Source organism: Passer montanus, unplaced genomic scaffold, assembly GCF_014805655.1.
Source record: "Passer montanus isolate IOZ18808 unplaced genomic scaffold, ASM1480565v1 scaffold22, whole genome shotgun sequence".
NCBI classification, from domain to species: Eukaryota; Metazoa; Chordata; class Aves; order Passeriformes; family Passeridae; genus Passer; species Passer montanus.
This window is the reverse complement of record NW_024366815.1, coordinates 9,946,207-9,964,187: the sequence shown is the minus strand read 5'-3', so window position 1 is coordinate 9,964,187 and position 17,981 is coordinate 9,946,207. Positions and strand designations below refer to the sequence as shown.

General features: G+C 44.7%; 1 long non-coding RNA gene across 1 annotated transcript; it reads left to right on the top strand.

The window, feature by feature from the left end:
* The first annotated feature begins 13,043 nt into the window (after positions 1-13,043).
* On the top strand, positions 13,044-16,560 carry LOC120502433. The gene is made up of 3 exons (XR_005627526.1): positions 13,044-13,170; positions 13,497-13,531; positions 14,505-16,560. It is a non-coding gene; the product is annotated as an uncharacterized LOC120502433 (long non-coding RNA).
* Positions 16,561-17,981: the final 1,421 nt, after the last annotated feature.

The window sequence follows — 17,981 nt, the reverse complement described above, 5'->3', positions numbered from 1 at the left end:
AGGGACACACAAGAGGGGCTGCCCCTGAACCTTTGCCGAGGCTTTTGAGGTAGCAGCTGGAGCAGGGGCGTGGGTGACACTGCAGCAGGACACCAGTAGGATGCCAAGATAAAGAGCCAAAGGAGAGGACACTCGTATGCAGCCCAATGAAACTTTATTCAATGGGTGGGTCAGGGACGAGTGCCAGTGGAGCAGTGGTCTGTCTGGAGTTCTTAAATGGAGCTCATCTAGGGGGTGGGAGCATAACACAGCCAGTGGGGAAACACGCAGGGAGGAGCAAGGAACAGGACCAATGAGGCTAACACAGGAGAGGAGAGAAGCCTCTAGGACAAACCAACTGTTAGGATCAGGGTAATTGACCCTGAACAAAAGGGGTGGATCTGAGTTGATGGGCAGGGGAAGGGGACAGCACAGCTTGGATTGACAAGTCCATACAAGGGAGGAAAGGGAAGAGCAAGAGAACAGCCACACTGAGAAGCAACAGAGTGGAGGGAAAACTTAGGGGTAAACATTTTGAGAGAAACCATCTTGAGGGGATAAAACGGGGGTACAAGGATGAAACCACTATTCTTAACTAACATTGAATCACTATTACAATTGAAATAACTACAAAAACTCAAACAAACACACTGCCACAGTCATCATACACAACACATCTCTAGTATATATAAGAACTGCTTGTGAGTGGTTAAATGGTGGCTATATGAATACGTAAATATGCTGTTGCTGATGTAGAGCGTTTGGGTAGCAGTAAGTAAAGCAATCCCTTTAATCCTCTTACTTCCTAGGTAAAAAGTATGAAAACCCATGTGCATAAACAACATTAAATATGTCTGTGGTACCATGAAGAAATACAGTTTGACCACAGGGAAGTTTGCAAGAAGGGATAAAAAAAGGAGCCATGAAACAGGGGCAGCATGAAGGAGATGTGTAGACCAATTATCCAACTTTGATATCTCTCCAATGAGGTCAGTGACTGCTGTTCATAACCCCCACAGCTCAAGCTGCTGTCTCTTGGCCACCTCTCTGGAACCTCAAATAAAAGCTGAGTTGTGTTGTGGGAATGCTATATCCTTGCTCCAGAGGTGCAGGAGGCACTTCTACCCTGTGCAGCCATGGAGCTTCCAGCCAGCTTTGCAGAAGGCACCACTGGTGATGCAGCTGTGGCAAAGAATGAGTTCATGTATTCTTGTGAAATGCAGGAGATGAGGGAATTTCCGTGGGACTAATTTGTATCAGGTGGCATCCACATACAACTGCAATGTTTGCAAAAGCCAGGCTAGCTATTCTAAAGCTGATTCAGGCCTGTCCATAGAAACAGAAGAACATAAAATAGTCTGCAGGTAGCTGTACCTTAAGGTATTTATGTCTGTGTTTTCCAGCTCATAATCATATAGCAGAGTCAATAGGAAGTTTGCTGGCTTGGCTGAAAGGTCCTCCATGTCACTCTCCCCCATTTTAATTATGTGCATTACAACTCAGCACTGTTTCATATTGTAAACTGAAAGGACCAACTTTAACATGAAGAACAAATAGATGTACAAGCTAATAGTAATTATAGATAGAAGAGATCATTTCTGTCTTGGGAGGGGAAAACTGGACTGACGGGGTGAGCGAGGAGAGAGAGAACCAGGGCAGAACCAGCACAAACAAAGGGGTACATGAAACAAACCAATTTACAACTTAACAGTGTTAAATTATACAAAACACAGCACAACACTTCTACTCAGTGATACTACTCTCCCAGATAGAGCCCAAATAAGGAGGGATTTGGAAATGGGATAGATATGATACCAAGGAAGAGATATGACTGCCAAGGAGAAGCTTGAGGAGCTGATGTTCAGTGGGACAAAGGAGTGGCCACCTAGAACAATTCAAAGGGAATGTAGAAAGATGAGAGCCAAACCCCTCCTGAAAGATAACACAGAAAACAACAATGGCTGCAAGTTGTTCCTTGAGAAGGTCAGAATAGACATCAGGAAGATTTCTTTGCTAGGTGTGGAATTCAGTACAGAACCAGGCTATTCAGGGAGGCTGGAAATCCTCCCTGAAGGTTTTCAGGACTGGAGGGAGTCAGAGATAATGGGTGGGTAAAATCCTGCATTAAAACACCTCTACTGACATAAAAAGAGGCAACTGTTACTTGTTAGTATTCAGCATGGAAAATAGCTGTACTCAAAATGACTCTGCACAGCTCTGAGATTTCACAGCAGGGATGCTGTACTCTAAAAGAAGCATGTACACATTGAGGTCACATCCAGCAAGGTGGGGATATGTCAGGTCCTTCCACTGTGCAGAGATTAACTGCCCAATTTCTTGAGTAATTCTTTTCCTCCTGCTCTTGGGGAGGGGTAAAAAAGTATGTGAGGAAAGAAGGAAAGGGTATCTTCAGTGAGATTACGGCTTGACTCTGCTGTAAATCTTTTAATGAGGCACTGAGCATACGGCAGCCTTCTTCCATTGAAAAACAAGAAAGGCTTGTTGATCATTCAGCAGTGCTCCACATTTCTGCCACTGTGCTACAACCTGGCCAAAGGTTTGATCGCTGCAGGGTACAAGGTGGAGCAACCAAACCTTTGTCTGCTCCTCCTTGTGCTCTGCAGTGATCAGACCTCTGCTGAGGATGTAGCAAAAAGCTGGGCCTGCTGGGACCCACCCCAGATCTACAGCACATCATGTTCCAGGTACACTTCCATCTCTGCCAAGGACTCTCACCCAAGTTCTGAGAAAAACTACTGAGAGGCGGCCCAGCAACTAATGGAATGCACTGCTTATGCCTTGTTTCTGAAACCTCTTAATGTACCCCGCTGCAGAGTTTAAGGTGTAAACAGTAAGCCTTGAGCACCAATGTGTGTTATTTTGGTGTTTTTGCTGGGCAGATACACCATCCTACTGAAGCAGGACTGAAGCAAGCACTGCACCCTACCTGGGCCATGAACAAGGAGCTCAGTTCCAAGTTTCCATTTGACAAAGACATCCATTCACTGTTTTTTTTTTTATTTTTGTAACTTGGGGAGAAAATCACCCATTATAGTGTAGTCTCTGTGTCCCCAGGCCCACATATAATTTCCAGCAGCTCTCTTCAGCATTCCACATTATAAAATCAATCTCTATTTAAGTAACAGAAAGATACTTATTTTTTTAATTTTTAATAATGTATTTTGTGATCTGTTACAGCCCTCAGTGTTGTATTATTTATTTATTGCACCTGTATGGTGCCCTGCTACATGGTAATAGAGGAGCTACAGAAATTAGAGACCTAAGTAAAACCAAGTTCAATAATTTTGCTACATCTAGGACTACATCCAAAATTAACAAAAGAGCAAAACTGCAATGCAAGAGCAATACCGTCATGTTTTGTTCCCAAGTTTTAACTGACCCAGTGGAAGCAAGCTACAATATTCAGAAAAATCAATCATCACTGCAAGAAAAATTAGAACTGGATCTTAACACATATCCCAAGGCGTTTCCAGAATAAGTAATATGCTGTGGAGTTCTTAAAAGTTAATAATAGACTTGCACAGAGGCTCCAATGAAACAAATACAAAGGTTTTCTTTTCGTCCCTTTCTTACATTCTCCCTGTAAAAGTGGTTCCCTTTCAAAATACACTCAAAAGTTCTCAACTCAGGGAAAAAGAAGATCAATTTACCTCAAAAATGCCTGCATTCAATAGGTGACTATCCCAGCACCATTCATTTGGTAGCAAAGCTCCCACGAACTTCAGTAGGCTACTGTTTATATTAAGGATCTGAATTAATTTATCACTGAAACATGGAAGAATGGAAAGCAGGGGTTCTGGGCCTTGCCTGCAATTGGTGCTGACTCCCGGGGAAGTCATGGTTCTACCTGCTCAGGCACAACAGCTACAGCGTGCCTGCTTCCCCAGAGTTTGGCTGCAAGGAGCCCCACGAGCAGCCCAGGTCCACAGGCCCTGCTTTCCATGGGAAGAGTGCAGTGATCACACTCTTGAGTGGCAGGGAGTGGAAGACAGCCAAATGTAGTGTGCATTTACTGACAATCACCAAATGAATCCCTATCGTTCGTGGTGCATGGGACCTGGTACAGCGAGGAGGTGGAGCTGCCAAGAATAAGCATTGTAATGACTTTCCCTTCAGGAAATCTTTACTGAACTAAACAGAACTCGTTCTGGTATTCCTAGTTCAAATTGCTCATGCTTTGATGACTACATTTACAAAGTTCAATACTTCTAACATCTTTCTGCAAAACTCCCATGTCTCATTCAGTTCCCTCAAGATAGCATTGAAGAAATTTTTGGCTGACAGGTCTTCTTTCTATATTGCTTCTTCCCCAGCTCTACAAGCACTCTTGTTCTGCAGAAATACACCTTTTTTCAAGGCGATTTTCCAGTTGTTCTGATGCCTACCACTGCCTCTGGGTGGTGTCCCAGCTACCAGGCCAGTCTTTGATGAATGTCATACCATGACATTGTGCCTTTCACCCCACTGCCAGGTGCCTGCCTGCTGGACTGCTCTAAGTCTTCACAGATGACAATGAAGCAATTTAGATGCTGACTGTCAGGATATCTGGAGTGTTGGTTGAGTGAGCAGCAGAGCTGATCATGTTGAGCCTTTCCCTGCTTCCAATGGCCTTTCAAGATGTTCTGCTTCCTCAGACACTAGAATGAGAGTAGGACAAATAACTTCGTTTAATTTCTGCTTTCTGTAGCTGATTAAGTACTAAGGGTCTAGGCAGGAATTACAAATCCAGCCATGAGAGACTCAGCAATCTCAAAGCCTACTTGAAATAGTTCCAAAGGGAAAAATGCCATTTTATTGCCTCCAGGACTGGTTGTCTGAATCATACCTAAGAGGAAATTCCAAGAAAGCAGATAATGGGTTTCTGTGGATGGTACCTCCTTCATGCGCTATGCAATTGTCACTGGCCTTGGCATGAGGATGTGGTTTTGTCTCATACAGAATAAAAAACTCTCTGGTTTTGAGAATGGCATACAGACAAAGCAAACCAAACTGAGTGACCTTCCCAATTTGGTAAACTCACTGACTGACCTCCGTCAGCCAGGGCTGGTTAGAGCCAGCCACAGGTGGCTCCAAAAGCTTTTCAGCTCATCAGTGTCAGATCTGAGTCTTTTGTGGGGAGAACCTGAGCCTGGCTCTCTCAGAGGCAACTCTGACTTTGTCCAGACTATCAAAGCTCCATGTGAGCAAGGTGAAATGAATCTCCTGCTGAGGCAGAGCTGCACTACCATTTACACTCAGACATATGAGTTTGGGCTGGAAGCTAAGAGCCTGTTTTGTGGTGAGGGCTTAGCAGCAGACCCAGAGGGTGGTGAGTGGTCCAGCACTCATGAGCAGAGCTGCCTCCCCGGGCAGTGTGGCTTGCCTCCTGACCCTGCAGTCCTCTCATCAAATTCTGCCACTGAATGAGGGGCTGTAGCACATGTAACCAGACACAGCTGCTTCCTTCTTGGAGGGGGGTATGCCGGCGCTTGCTCTGCATTTGCACCATGACACAAGGCCATAAGAAGTGTCCTGCTGGATGCAAGAGACATCCCTCTTGGAATTCATCCCTCCCCGCACTGTGTCTTTGTGAGCCTGGCCATGACCTGCCTGGCCAACCTGCCTGCTCCTGTGTGTGGATTTCCACACAGAATTCCCCAGAAGAGAGAGCTGTGGTGGAAGGGACTCCAGAGGTACCTCCCTGTGGAGCTCTTCTAGCAGCACTTCTACAATCTTCCATCCTCCAATTTGCCCAACTCCACATGGTGCCCACCAGCACTGTCCACTTCTGCTATCTCTTGTAGCAAAAAATTCCTACATGCACGTTGTAGAGAATTGTTTTCCTTCATCTGCTTTAAACTGATCTTGGTCTAGTGCTCCCTGTTTCTGGTTTTATAGAATTTGAGTTCAGTGAATCACAATATTGAAGTCACCTTATTGCTGCCTACATGGTTTTGTAAAGGACATTGCTTCTTTAAATGGCTGCAAATTAAACAGCCTGAAACAATATTGAAGATTTCCATTCCCTTTGCTGCTTAGTAGAGCTTGCAAGTCACAGAATTCATTGCTTATTTAAGAGAGCAGCACATGTTTTAGACCTGGATTTTTGGTGGCAAGTGGTGTTTTCAGATGGTCAGTTTCTGTGTTTTTTGTAGGGCCTTTCCACAATTAACAGCTCCGCCTAAGAGAAAGGAATTAGCCCTGTCTTAGATGTTTGCAAAAATAGTGCCATGTACACACCTGCAATTTTAGCTAAAATACCTTTGAAAAATCATAGGTCAATTTTGAAAATTGCCCTTGAGTGCTTTAAGCTACATAAAAACTTTTCTTCTTGTGATGTTTTGCTGTGGTTTTGAATTAATCATTCGGACACTATGCTCACCAGTGCTTCCCTGCCAGTGACCACTGAAAACTGTGGCGCACTTGCTGAAAAGTACAAAACATTTTGATGACAGTCTTCAGAAACTCTGGCCATAGATACAATGGCTTCACTAACTATTCCATAGAAACACACTCTAAAGAAAAGTGAGAATCTTCACCCAACCTGCCCCAGAATCTACATATCAGCTTCTTTCTCTGGAAACCAGACCAAATAAAACAGGCTGACCCCAAAGGGACTGCCTGCATATTAATTGGCCCAAATTTGTAAAGCGCCTTGAGATAGAAGGTGTTATGAGAACTCTGGGAATGGAGCCAAAAAATGTTTCCCTGATGTAGCCCCGAGTAATTCTGTGCTGGTCTATCACAGGAATAATCTTTCTATTCTCCTAAATTTGTTGGCTGAATGTGTTGCTCTCTTTCATCTCAGTTGTTAGAAAACAACTAGCTTAAGGCCTTGAATCAGCAATAAATCAACTTTCTAAAACAAAAAAACATAACACACCCAGTAGATCAACTGACCTTTAGCCCTGAACATAAAACTGAGAAGTACATTACTGTTTGTTTTGCACCAGGCATCTCTCTATTCCTTTGTGTTCTCATGTGGTGCTCCTGGTGTTACTCTCAGCTACACTATCACAATGCCATAGCGATTCAGGCTCTGAGTAACCTATAGGTTTTTTCTCCTGGAGCATGTTAATAGGTTAAGCTCACAGTTGCTAATTTTATAGTATTTCAAAAGATGATAATGTATTTATGCATTATTTATTGCACAAATCTAGCTTATAGTAGTATTAAAAGTATTTATTATTATGTTCCTATATTAATATATATTATTTCAAGCAAGAATTTTTGCTGTGTTGTTTGTTGATTTTAGCTACTGGAGTTAGTATTCTGCAGAGTAGACAGTACTGTCCTGTGGGCTGAGACTGCTGAAATCTAATTACCTTGGCCAAGAAATACTATTCACTTTTGCCCGAGCATTGTTTTCTAACTCAGGGATGGACTGTGGTCAGTTTTGTCTGGGTATAAATGACCATGAAGAGTGATGCAAGGTTGTTGTATCGTGTTTATCAAACATTGTTTTATTGAGCTGTATATTTGCTTTGTTCCACATACCCCTACAGTTATAAGGCGCTCTCTAAACCCGATTTGGGATCAGGAGAGTGCCCCAGTGCTGCAGGCAGTGCTGGCCGCAGCCTGCCGGGATTTGGCTTGAGGTCAGCCGCCGCTGCACAAGGTATCTGCTCTCTTCCTCTACAAAGAATGCTTGTGCTGAGTCCCATACACCGAATTTCTCTTCCTCTGCCTGTGAACCTGGGCAGACCCACAGACTGCTCCAGCTGCTACAGACATCCAGTGAGTTGTGAATCCAGCTGTCCCCTTTGTTTTCCTCCCTTAGAAGGAAACCAGAATCATTCTAAATAGAAAACTGCATAAGCCTGAGCTGATGCACACACTGGCTAGTTAGGGAAGTGATTTCTTGAAATAACATTGGCATTGCAGCAAAAGCTCTAGCTTGGAGTTAACAGACCTTCACAAAAAGGCCTTGCTGAAATAAATTATTTTTGTTAGGGAATAGAACTATACAACAAAGACATGTGCACTCCTCTGTGGCTTGATTTCAGCAACTGACCTCGTGTCTTGGAAGTACAGAGCCTGAGTGGTCTACTTCTGAGAAGAGCTGCTCTTGGGCAAATCAGAAGAAAACACTGAAGATTGAAAAGGGCTGCCTTGTAGCAGAAATTGTAGCAGAAAATTTCTGCCTTGCAGCAGAAATTGGAATCCAGTTTGAATACAAATTTTAAAACTGTCGAGACCACAGCCTCATCCCTCCTCAGGAGTACTGCCAAACTTCTGCCTTAAAGCATGGGTGGAGGCTTCTTCTGGAGAGTGTTCAGCTTTTAGTGGTCTTCAATTTCCACCTTCCTTTCCCACCCTGTCAAAAGCACTGCCACACCACATCTACGTATCTAGAGCCAAGTCCAGTGGTCTCATTTGCTTACATGTGTTGTGGTGTGTTTCTCATTAAGTTGTAAATTGGTTCATCTTATGTACCCTTTTGTTGTAATGGTTCTGCCCTCGTTCTCCCTCTCCTTAATTGCCGTGTCAGTATAATATTTCTCCTCCCTGTTACCCTTGACGACCAATGTATCTATTGCTTAATCCCTCCCTGGTGCCCTGTCAGTCACTCGGTGGCCCAACCTTTCCGTCTAGAATCTTCCAGTCAGGGCATCGAGTGATTGGTTCAGGGACCGGGGCCCCTCCGTATGTTTTCTCCTATTGGTTCATCCGTGGTGTTTGTTACCTTCTCCTCACTCCCACCCTTCCATCCATTGGCTGAAGACCGGAGTTTGTGTCTGTACCCACCCCTCCTTATAAACTCACGTCTGACCCCAGTTCGGGGTCTTCAGCTGTTAGTTTCCCCTGGATTAAATCTGGACTGAACTACAGCTGGAGTCCATCTCTTTCTCTCCTGTTGGGTAGCAGCCTTATTCACTGCGGATCCTCGTCCCTCAAGGCGAAAGCCTTAGGCGCTCTCCTGACCAGACCCAGGATCGGGAGAGTGCCCCAGTGCTGCTGGTGGTGGTGGCCGCAGCTACCAGGGACGTTCCGAAGGGGGATCGTCTCCCCACTTCGAGACCCGCTGCCGCTGCATACATGTACTTGGGCTTATCCAGGAAGTACCTGTCCTGCAGTATGCCTCTCTCCTTCCAGCTCCACCACCTTGGACCTGATTTCTCCAGGCTGGCACGCTTTACCTGCACCATCTTCCATGACTTGTCATTGCAAGATGATCTGAAGTTCACTCAAACATCTTTCACTAAATGGTGGCTGTTTGCCATGCAACCCTTATTTCTTTTAGGAGATGTAGAAATCTAAATCTTAAAAACAGTAGGTTAAAAGAATCTTAACCTTATTAATCTTCAATGAGAACACTTTCCTGGACAGGTTTTAGATGTTGTCTGAGGCTTCAAGGACTTTTGTGACCTAAGCTATTTGGTTGTCACTATGTCAGACTTTCCTGAATCACCTATGTCTGCGGGGTGTGGTATTTGTGTCCTGATTTTTCCAGTTGCTCTGTGTTTTTACCTTTAGTCCCCCGTATTCTCTTCAGCTCGCTCTCTGATCCAAGGTCTCTCCATTGTGCCAGCTCAACTTCCCTCTCCTGGTTTTCTCAGCTTGCCTCACTATTCTCTTTCCTTTGGTTTTGTCTGCACTGAAAACACTAAAACTGTCTCACTCCACCTCTGTTGACAAAACTGTTGCGCATACTCATTGATCTTCACGCTTACCCTGACTCACTCCTACTAACAGTGGTTGCAAAACAGCTGTTTTTCTCAATTAAATTTTGATTGGCAATCAGCATCTACCTGTCACTATTACTCAGTTTTCTCCAGTGTATCCTTCAGCTACTTTCTATGCTATTTTTTCACCTGGTTTCCATGAGAGTTATCTCAGTGTATCTCTATCCTGCCAGACCTGTTATTTGGTTCCTGTCAGGAAAGAACAAATAGTTTATTCTCAGGCAATATTTGAGGCTTCAGCTGCTCCAACAACACTTGGAATATGGTGAGATGATGAGAGTCACCTCATCAAAATGTATCCAGGACACTCCATTGTGGCATTGTGTTTTCTGTTAGTTTGCAGAATGGTTTAATCCTCTGTTCCTCCCCTAAGTCCCTCAGAATGGTTGCTTACCAAGTTGTTTAATCCGTTTTTCCTGCCACTGGATTGCCCCTCAAAGTGATTGATCCCCTGTTCCTCCCCTAAAGCCCTTATATGTGTGTGTCAATCCTTATGGTGCTGCCCACCCCCCCTGCCTGTCATTGTAACCACCCCCCTTTCTTTCAAGAAGATTCTGTATCAATCATTCCTAGTCTACTCTATGATTTGTCCCCGAGGCTTCCTCCCTCCCCTGTGCAATCCTCATTGGCTCCATTGTATCTTGTACCCCTCCCCTTACCTTTGCATATTGGCTACCTTATGTTTCTACCGCTTACACCCACTCCCTTTATAAGGGTTTGCCAGACCCTTCCCCCCCTGACCCTGAGTTGGAATAAAGCTTCCTTAGCATTCATAGGAGCGTTCATTCTCTCATTCCTTCAAGGCCTTGAGACTTCGTAGCCTACACCAGTGTGTGTAACCCACACCGCAGACTGCACACTACCTGGGTATTCTCAGGGAGAGAGCCTGGGAGTGGCCGCTCTTGTGGCCCACTCCGCTCACCTGAGGAGCAGCTGATCAGCGCGTCTCTGGTAGCCTACACCAGTGTGTGTAACCCACACCGCAGACTGCACACTACCTGGGTATTCTCAGGGAGAGAGCCTGGGAGTAGCCACTCTTGTGGCCCACTCCGCTCACCTGAGGAGCAGCTGACCAGCGCCTCTCTGCTCCAGTGGCTGCAGTGTGAGCTACACTCCATGTGCTCACATCCTGCTGTACCATAGTAAATGGAAGTCTGTCCCAGAGCACACTGTAGCTGTACACCCAGCTTCAGGTGACAAAAGCTTTACAAATCTACCTCAAATCTTCAACTGTGGCAATGAATAAGAACAGTGGTTGAGAAAACAAGTTGACTTCCTTTCAAGTCTCACCAAACAGCCTGTGAGATGGGCAGCTGGACTTTAGATGAGATCCCTTCCTTCTGATTTGTTGACTGGCCTTGTGAGACCTCCATTTGGAATTTCACTGAGTTGTTCACTTGCAGTTTCACTGAGAGAATGAGAGGGAAGAGAGATGGGGTGCTCTCCTCCAATGGGAGATGTAGCTCCCTGCCATAAAGAAGCAAAGGTCCAAGATTTGCAGAGATCACAACTGAGTCAGCCAGCTGACTGGCAGCCCCTCAGGAGTCAGGGCAGGACATAAATCCTCATGAGTGGCAATAAAGCACAACACGGGGATCTCTCATTGCCCTTAAGGCAATGAAATTGCAACAAATTAAAGATTATGCAATTTGTATGGAAGACATTGCTACATAATGCCATGCTGGATACAGTCTCTGAGAAAATTATACTAAAGGACTATTTACATCACAAAGATCTCGTTCACCACCCAGGAAGAGAATTTTTTAAAACCATTATCTGGCCTTGGCATATCTGAGAGCTCCTGAACAGTAATAGTTCATTTTTTGCCATTGAGTGCATCAAATCTTGTGCACCTACAGCCTTATGACAGCACCAGATTATGTATTTAAAACATGGTGGTTCAGTTGGTTGAGTATCCCTGTTGCAATGAGATGCATGTTTCAGTTCAGCACCTGGTCCAGTTTAGGGAGAGAGTCCTTACACTGTGGAGAGTAAAACACAGCTGGCAGTCAGTATGTAATACTGCTCTATGCAGGTTTGTGAGAAAATACCTGAATTTCAGTTTGTATCTAGCCTGAATGGGAATATATGACATGAGGGCCAGTGGTGTTTGCACCAGCTAAATTGTCTCCAGGTAACCTTGTAAAAATCCAAAGTCCAAGGTACAACCATGCAAACTTGGACATGCTTAGTCAGAGGCTCATATAGCACAGCATGTAATTACTTATAGCATGCATGACAGTGGTGTGAAAAAGGAAAAGTCAAAAACTCCAGTTCTTGAGGAAGACAGTGCATGCATCATCTTTAGCTGTGCTGGAGTAGCTACTATGAGCACTAAAAGCAAATGTGAAGTACTAAGAACAAACATCACCTATTGCAATCTTGTTACCAATACAAAAAATTCAGTAAATTGAGCAACATGTAAAATATAGTAAATTCCCAACTCATTCACCATTTTTTACCCCACCTGGATCAAGAGAAAAGGCCTCAGAGATTAACTCTCAAAATGCTTTATGAAAATAAACAAAAAGATGGCCTGTGCGATCTTTGCTCGTCTCTCTTTTCACTCATAAAGCACTTGTCTGTGAGTATGCTGGGAAGGAGCAGAGGTGGAAGAATGAATAATAGAAGAGGCAAAGGTACTGAGAGGAGAAGAGAAGAGGACTGATAGGCAGGGCAGAGAGACTTGGCAGTTTCCAGATGCAAAGAGTTAAACAAACCTTCTGCATTTGCAGAACAAATGTAGTTTTAGAGTAGATGGCAAATGAGGATGATTTATTGAACTTTAAGCCAGTGTCTCTTTCAGACTGAATGACTGCTGCTTGCAGTCTGACTTGTTTTGACTTGAAATTTCCTACTGTGGTCGGACCAGTTGAAGGAAAGGTAAATGCTAAAACTTGTCCACTGTCTCCCTTATCTTTCCTAAGAAGAGAGAGTATTTTTCTTTTGAAAAATACTCTTGTTCATTCCTTAGATACGCTCTTAGTAATGCTGTTGAATGCCTCAAGGCCTCCAATGAGTCCATCTCCAGGGGTGAGGCTGTGGGAGACAGCTATGACAGAAACAAGGCTGGGATGCCTTGGGAGAACACCTTTGCCCCAGTCAGGGTGACAGGCTCCTAGGATCCCCTGCACCTCTATGTAGATGAGCTTCTGCTCATCAAATGTTGTGCACTCCCCAGTTCCAGTAAGTTCTATGCTTCCAGCTTCCTCATTGGTTCTCTCCAAAAAGTCACACTGCCTCCCCTCTCCCATTGGGCCCACCTGTGTCACCCCTCACTCCTCCCCTAGACCCTCTCCTCATTGGACTGTTTGTAGCCTGACCCCTCCTACCCTTCCTATATGTGCCAGCCTCTCCCCTGCTGATTATTGTTGGCCCCTGGTTTTCTTCTGCGGTGGTTGTGCTCCTGTTTGTTTTCCTCACCCTTGCCCCCACCTGGACCACTGGACCTTCTCCAAATAAACCCTGTTGGATCTACCAAGCCAAGAGTCCTCTTGTGTATCTGGTGAGGCTGTCACTACATTATCCGGGCTCAGGTGTCTGGTGGGCTGGGGGAGTTGTCAAAGCTGCCCGAAGCAGTGATGCTCTCGGTGCTGCAGTCACCCCGACAGCACCTGCCTGGGGAGGCTACTCTGGCCGATCCCACATGAGGCTTCCTGATGGCTATTCCTGGTACACTGAGCATGTGGCTAGTGGCCCAATCAGCACCTGGGGTGGGGGATCCACTAGTTTCACAGGCTGCTTCCTCCAGTCTTAGGTGCTTGATATGTGACTAAGAGCTGTGTATGTCCCAGCCCTAAATTGTCTTTGTCTTCTCTTGGGTCATTATAGGAGGAATCCTGCTGTGAGGAATGCTCCCAGCTCAGGTAAATGGTTGTGGGGGGCATGCAATGCTTTGACTGCCTGGGGGAGCCCTTGGGTTTCCTCAGCTTGGTCCATGTTAGGCAGAGGTAGCACAAACGTGGTCGGATCTCAGAAGCATATATTGCTAACCTCAAAGCAGGAAGAGATAATGCTGACAGCTATGGCAGAGTGGGACATCAAATGCCTGTGCTCAAGCTCCTGGTCCAGGATTTGTGAAGAAAGAAAAGATGGTTTCTAGAAGCAAAGGAGATGCAGAATTGAGGCTGTTCCTACAGGTTTCAATGCCATGAGAGTCACCAAGTCATGCAGTAGGGTATAAGTGTTTGCAAGTGAGGCTTGCCTGAGTTCAGCTGTCTCTTCCACTGGTGCCTGTGTGTTTTTGCTGTCTCTGAACTGATGGATACAAGAGAACAAAACCAGTTGGAGATTTTGAAAAATACCAAGGAATGTGTGGATTTATGGAAGTCAAAGGAGAAGCCAGTGACAGTGGAGGATGAGGTTCCCATTAGCCAGTGGGAGGCAGAGTGCAAGAAGGAGGTCAAGTCTGCCTGCTGGGATCAGCTGAGACAGGACTGTGACAGCTTAGGGTTCTCTAGTGGATGGAAGAAGAAAGGGAAAGGACAGCAGGCAAAGCTAGAGGTTTGTTAGGGAGGGAGATGGTGTTGAGTTGGCAGGTACAGGTGGACTCCTGCATCTGGAGAGGGACTGGGGACTGCCCATCAAAAACCTTGTCACGTGTCTCATTTCAGCAGAGGGAGGATGTTTTCATGGTGCCAGTCACTGTCCTGATAATCTCTCCTGAAGAGGAGGCAGTGGTTGTGCTTCTTCTGAGGCAGTGTCTGTCAGGTACACAGGTAGGCAGTGCAGCACACAGGCATGTGAAATTAGGAGTTCCCTGGGGTGGGGAGAAGAGTTCCCTTGCTCTGGGTGCTCTGCATGCTGGGGATATGACCAACAGTGCCCTTTTCATTGCAGATATAAGCCAAGCAACTGTTGGAAAGAGTAGTGATGACAGGACAGTACCAGGAGACCTAAGTGTTGTACCTCAAATCAACTGTGAGTAGCAGAATCTCCAGATCCTGGGATGATTTTTGTTGGAAGAGACTTTTAAGAATATCTAGACCCATTGCCTGCCACGAGAAGGTACACATTCCACTAGACCAAGTTGCTCCAAGCCCTGTCCAGCTTAGCCTTGAACACCTTGCAGGGTTGGGGCAGCCACAGCTTCACTGGGCAACCTGTGCCAGAGCCTCCCAACCCTCACAGGGAAGAATTTCTTAAAAGCCTCTAATCTTACCCTGTCCTCTGTCAGTGGGGAGCCATTTCTCTTTGTCCTGGCACTGTATGGCCTTGTTTAAAGTTCTTTTCCAGCCCTCTTGGAGCCTTTTTAGATACTGAAAGGTTGTTAAAGGTCTCCCTGGAGCCTGCAATTCTCCAAGCTGAATAACTCCAACTCTCTCAGCCTGTCTCCATAGCAGCGGTGCTCCAGCTGTTGGATCATCCTCGTGGCCTCCTATGAATGTTCCAGATCCCATCCAGCCTTTTAGTGTTCTTTCGGATGCTGTCAGCTAGTTGACTTGTAGATAACAAGATGTGTCTCCCACACATAGCCCAGTAAACTTTCTAGAAAAACTCCAGATACAATTATCTGTTGAAGTGCACTGCTTATTTAACTTGGTACTGTGGACAAGGAACAATAACTCATAACTCAAACAGAGAATATTATGGTTGTGCAAACTCTAGTGCTTTTATTTACTGGTTGTTACATTGCTACATTTTTTTGAAATTTCATTCGTTCTCTGCTCAGTAACTTCCTGACTTGACCTTAAGAGATTTGTGCCAAATTTATACAGATCTGTGTATTTGTGCATGGCATTACTAGAGAAATCAAAATGCCCACACAGAAATAAGGCAGATGTGAGAGAGAAATATAGAATAGTTGTGGTTCTCCTGCAGTCATGGAGTGGTGGAATGCCACCTAACAAGCTCCCTGGGTGACCGGAGGGACACACGAGAGGCTTTCCCTGAACGTCTTCCGAGGCTTCTCAGTTGGCAGTGCGTGCAGCAGCGTGGCTGACGCTGCAGCAAGTCACCACAAGAATACTGAGATAAAAAGTCAAAGGATAGGACATTCATTTGTAGTCCAAGACAGCATTACTCCAAGGATGGGTGAGGGACAGGTGACACGGAACAGGGAGTCTGGCTAGGGTTTTTAAAGGGAGCTTGCTAGGGGGTGGGAATCTCACACAACCAATGGGGAAACACTTGGGGAGGAGTATCGAGCTTAACAGAACCAATAGGGTCAGTACAGGGGAGGGGAGAAGCCTTGAGGACAAATTAACTGTTAGAACAAGGGTGATTGTCATCAAACATTCTGGAACAAAATGGGTGGCTCTGGGCTGACAGACAAGAGAAGGGGATAGCACAATTAGGATTGACAGGGCCATACAAGGGAAGGAGGGAAGGAACAGGGAGATAGACACACTGAGTGGCAGCTAAGTGTTGGGAAAACTTAGGAGTAAACTACTTGGGAGAAACCATTTTGAGGGGATAAAATGGGGGTACATGGACCAAACCAATGTACTTAACTAACATTGAACCACTAACTTTTACAATAAAACAACTGTAAAACTTACAAAAACATACTGCTACGGGTAGTGACAAAGACAATGCCACTTCATGGAGTTCCTGCTGGTCATTAAGAAGATCTTGTCAAATATATTCTAATCCCAAACAAATCTCATTGATGTTTATGCTTGCTGTGATTCTGAAGCCAACATAGATGTATACACTGACATCTGTCACTGACCTGACTGGTAGCTGTGTTTGGTCCAGAGTTATCTGCCAAGCAGGGGGAAAACCTCCGCCCTGGGAGGATGTTGGCATCACCTTCAGCAGAACTTCACAGAGAAGTGGTCATCAAAAATACACTGAAAAGCCTGAAAACCTTGTTAAAAATCCTAAAATAGCAATATGTTTTGTCAAGTGCAGTCAGGTCTGCTTAATCACAATTTGTTTGCCAACATCCAATTTTATCAGCTAAATGAAAAAAAAAGTCAAAACTTGTTCAAATGTCTTATTAAACTAGTTTCTGCTTTAATCTGTATTGTGCTGAGACAATGCCAATAAAACAAGTATGATTTAACTAGCTCTGACTGTTCTGATCTGACAAGCGCCTTAATTTGGATAATGATTTCTTGGCTATCCATAGAATATTCATGGACTCTACACGATATTCAGCTCTCCATCTATACTTGCCGAAGATTTGTGCTGGAATTATAGGTCTTGTTGCCTGACATGTAGAAGAATAATATTAGTCATTCCAAATACATTTCAGAATAACAAATCAGAATTAAATTATGGTATATAATTCAAACATGTTTTTTGAGACCTTTTAGACTGTTTGTTGTTTCTCCAACAAAGGAGGAAGATTCCTTCTCTCCAAGGGATGGCTGCTAAGGAGCCATATGTGGGACACAGCTCTAAATATTCCTCTTGTGTAGGCCGCTAACTTGATAACCAAAAGCATTTATGGTTGACAAATTTAAATTTTGCACCTCTCTAAAACCAGAAAAACCCATGAACACCAGTGGTTCCAATCAGTATTTTTGTGCTACTCTGTTGCTTGCACACATTTTATGACCTTACCTATCCCAAGTTGTCTTGGGCTGTGTATGTTTTCAAATATCCTTTGAGTCTGCTTACACTAAACAGTAAGAAATGCTAGATGAGGGGAAATATAATCACTCCAGTTTACAGAACTATTTGCAAACGTGGAACACAAATTTTGCCTGCGTTTGGGAACTGGATGGCAAAATTTGATCACTTCGTATTTGACTGTGACAGTGTAATTAAAATAATTTGACTTTTCCTGATTCTTTCTAATCACTGAGAGGTTCATGATTTGGGTTGGAAAGGATCTTAAAGATAATCTAATTCCAGCTCCCTTACCTTCCAGCAGGGATATATTCTACTAGATGAAGTTTTCAAAGATCCACCCAACATGGCCTTTAATACTTCAGGGATGGTGTGTCCACGCTTCTGGTCAACCTGTTCCAATGTGTCACCACCTTCACAGTAAAAAAAATCTTTCCTACCATATAATCTAAAGCTGTCTTCTTTTAGCGTAAAGCCATAGCCCTTGATCTATCACTATCTGCCTACTTCAAAAGTAATTTTGCCCATATTTTGTATATTCCTTTCAAGTACTGAATGGCTGCAGGGGTCTTCATGGAGGCCTCTCTTCTTCATGTAAAACCCCAACGTTTTCAGTGTGACTTCACAGGAGAGGTGCTCCAGCTCTGTGATCATTTTTGTGGCATTCTCTGGACCTGCTTCAACACGTCCATGTCTTTCCTGTGCTGTGACCCCAGAGCTGATGCAGCAATGCAGGTGTGGTCTCAGCCGAGCAGAGGAGCAGAATCCCCTCCCTGGCCCTGCTGTCTGTGCTGC